This window comes from Microtus ochrogaster, chromosome 7, assembly GCF_000317375.1.
Source record: "Microtus ochrogaster isolate Prairie Vole_2 chromosome 7, MicOch1.0, whole genome shotgun sequence".
NCBI classification, from domain to species: domain Eukaryota; kingdom Metazoa; phylum Chordata; class Mammalia; order Rodentia; family Cricetidae; genus Microtus; species Microtus ochrogaster.
In genome coordinates this window covers 59204226-59207097 of record NC_022014.1, presented here as the reverse complement: position 1 = coordinate 59207097, position 2872 = coordinate 59204226, and the positions used below count along the sequence as shown (strand labels likewise).

Below are 2872 nucleotides of genomic sequence, written 5' to 3'. Positions count from 1 at the left end.
TTTTTTTTTTTTTTTTTTTTTTTTTTTTCCCAGCTGCTGGGCTCTGCTTACCTGTCCCGAAGGTTTCTTTGTATTCGGAGGCAGGGGGCTTCCTGCCAGTATTTTGGTTTGCTAGTAAGCTGTGGGCATTGGACCCTTTTAAAGACCCGATGTGTGGGCCAGAGTTGAAGTCACTTCAAAACTTAAAGCAGTGTCACATGTGGGGCCGTCAGAAACGTCTCTTTTTGGGCCCGGTTTATATTTATTTGATTCTTTATCCACTTAGGGTTTGGACACTTTGGCTAAAGAGGACATTTTGTGGGCGGACATGGCCAATTTCATCTTATAGTTGGAAGAACTAAGGGCTTAATTTTTTTTTTTTAAGAAAAACACACTGTTCAGGATGTAGGCATGGCGCATTTGTACTGGTTCTGTTTAATGACCTCTTTGAAGGTACCGTGTTCCCTTTAATACGGCATATCGTGTACCAGGTGTCCTGGTGGAGGGTTGGCATGTGTGGTGACCCGCGGGCCAGCCGCGTTGTTAACTCTGGCGAACTCTTTGAACTCTTATGCCTTGTAGGTAAATAATTGTGCTCACGGAGTAGCAAGAAATTAGAATTTAGAAACTATTGAAGTATTAAAGAAGGTCTGCTTTTTCAAATTCAAGATGTTTTTTTTCCCCTCAAAGGAATATATATGCATTTTCATAATGGCAGACCGTAGGTGTTTTGGGAGGGTTGTTTTGTTTTTTCTTTCCTAATTAAAAAGAAAAAAAATCTACTTTTCATTACTAGGACCACCAGGTTTTGAACTTGAACACTTCACCTTGGGTTGGTTGATTGCTGCCTGGTATTTGCTCACAAATAAGAATATAAATAGAATGGCTGAATGTTCGATGTGGAAATTGATCATTTCATATTTTCATAGCGGATGTATATGGTTTTCTTCCCCACAACTTTGTGTTTACTCTTCTCTCACTAGATTCTAGTGTTTTTGTCATTCAGCAACATAGGGTAAGGAGCCAAAAAATAACTTTATTTTAGTTTTAGTTTATGTCAGTATTTTCGAGTATGCTCGGGAACCCAAACTTGTCAGAGTTCATGGGAAAGATTCCAGACCCTTATCAAAGGAGGTTTTTACTGTAACTTTTTTAGATGAAAGGTCAGAATTTCACTTTTTCTTCTAATAAAAGATTTCAACTCCAAACATGGTAAGAATTAGTATTTTAAAATTTGAAGTTAGAGCAGAACTCGTACTTAGAGTAGGCAGCAATGACTTTGGGCAGAATGTAACAGCTGTTAGACAGACCTGAGTTCTAACTGATAACTTGCTAGCTGTGTTCTCCGGCAAGCTATTTTTCTTTTTAGGGACTCTGTTCCCTGATGTGTGAAACGGGGACAGCTAGTGCGTGAGAAGGCAGATACCTTGCTCATAATGGATAGTGAATGTGTGTTCTCTATCTCCCTGCCAAAGTGCCTTTTACTCTACATCATCTAAGTGCTGTGCTATGCCTTCGCAGGGATTTTTTTTTTTTTTTTTGGTACTTTGTTTTGATTGATGAAGTAGCTAGTACATTGGAAGCAATGCTGTGATTTTCTTTCAGAGTGTTTTTCACTGAGCCAGACACTGACTCATTATTGGTTGAGACACTAGGCTACAAGATCCAAAATGCAGTAATGTCCTTATTAGTAAGTCCTGAAGGCTGCTCTTGCCAATCCAGAATGTTTCCCCCTTTTTCCTACCTTATATCTGATATTAGTTAATTTTACATGGATGCTACTTCACTCAATTATACTCAAAGGCATGTGAGACCAAATGCTTTTGTTTAAAAACAAATTAGCGTGTGGACGTGGTAGTATACACCTTTAATCCCAGCACTTGGGAGGCAGAGGCAGGTGGATCTCTGTGAGTTTGAGACTAGCCTGATCTACAGAAGGAGTTCCAGGGTAGGCTCCAAAGCTACAGAGAAACCTTATCTCGAAAAACAAAACAAAACAAAAAAATTAGCTCAGCTAATTTTTTATTTAGTTAGTATTTGGCTTGATGGGGGGGTCAAGAAAAAGACAGAGAACCAAGGGCCATATGTGTAAGAAACATGATGTGCCTCTGAGAGATAAATCTCAGCCAAAAATGGCCTTGTTTATCATTTTTTTTTGATAGTCATTACTTGCATGAATTATCCTAGTAGGAGACATGGAGTTATTTATTCTGTGGCTAGGAGTAGTTGCTTCATTGCTGATAATATCAGGATTGTTGATATGAATTTAAACTGTAGTTGTGCACACCTGCATGTTTTATTAATTCAGCTAGCTGCCCACAGCTTTCTTCAGCAAGATAGTGTTTCAGAACAGCAAGAAACTGTATATGAGACTTTCTCTAAAGAAAGAGAGCATTTATGGTCTGGAGATATGGCTCAGCAGTTAAGAGCACCCAGGTTCAATTTCCAGCACCAACATGGTGGCTCACAACCATCTGCAACTCTAGTTCCGGAGGATTCAACACCCTCACACAGACATACATGTAGGAAAAACACCAATGCACATAAAATAAAAGTAATTTAAAAAAAAAAAAGAGTATTTACTGGTCTTATAGAGGACCTGGGTTTGATTCCCCAGCACCCATATGGAGACTAAGGACAGCTGTAATTCCAGTTTCATGGGATTCAACATCCTTTTCTAACCTCTGAGGCAACAGGCATGTATGTGGTACACATATACGTACATGTTGGCATATATGTATATGTATATATATATATATCAATAATAAAAATAAAATTTTTAAATTTAAAGATAGAGGCCGGGCGATGGTGGCACACGCCTTTAATCCCAGCACTCGGGAGGCAGAGGCAGGCGGATCTCTGTGAGTTCGAGACCAGACTGATGATCAACAGA

The 2872-nt window shown here is 39.1% G+C and overlaps 1 protein-coding gene across 3 annotated transcripts in view; it reads left to right on the top strand.

The window, feature by feature from the left end:
- The window catches only part of Ern1 (endoplasmic reticulum to nucleus signaling 1), a 95530-nt gene that overhangs the window by 791 nt on the left and 91867 nt on the right, over positions 1-2872 (top strand). The gene's annotated exons all lie outside the window — the stretch shown is intronic.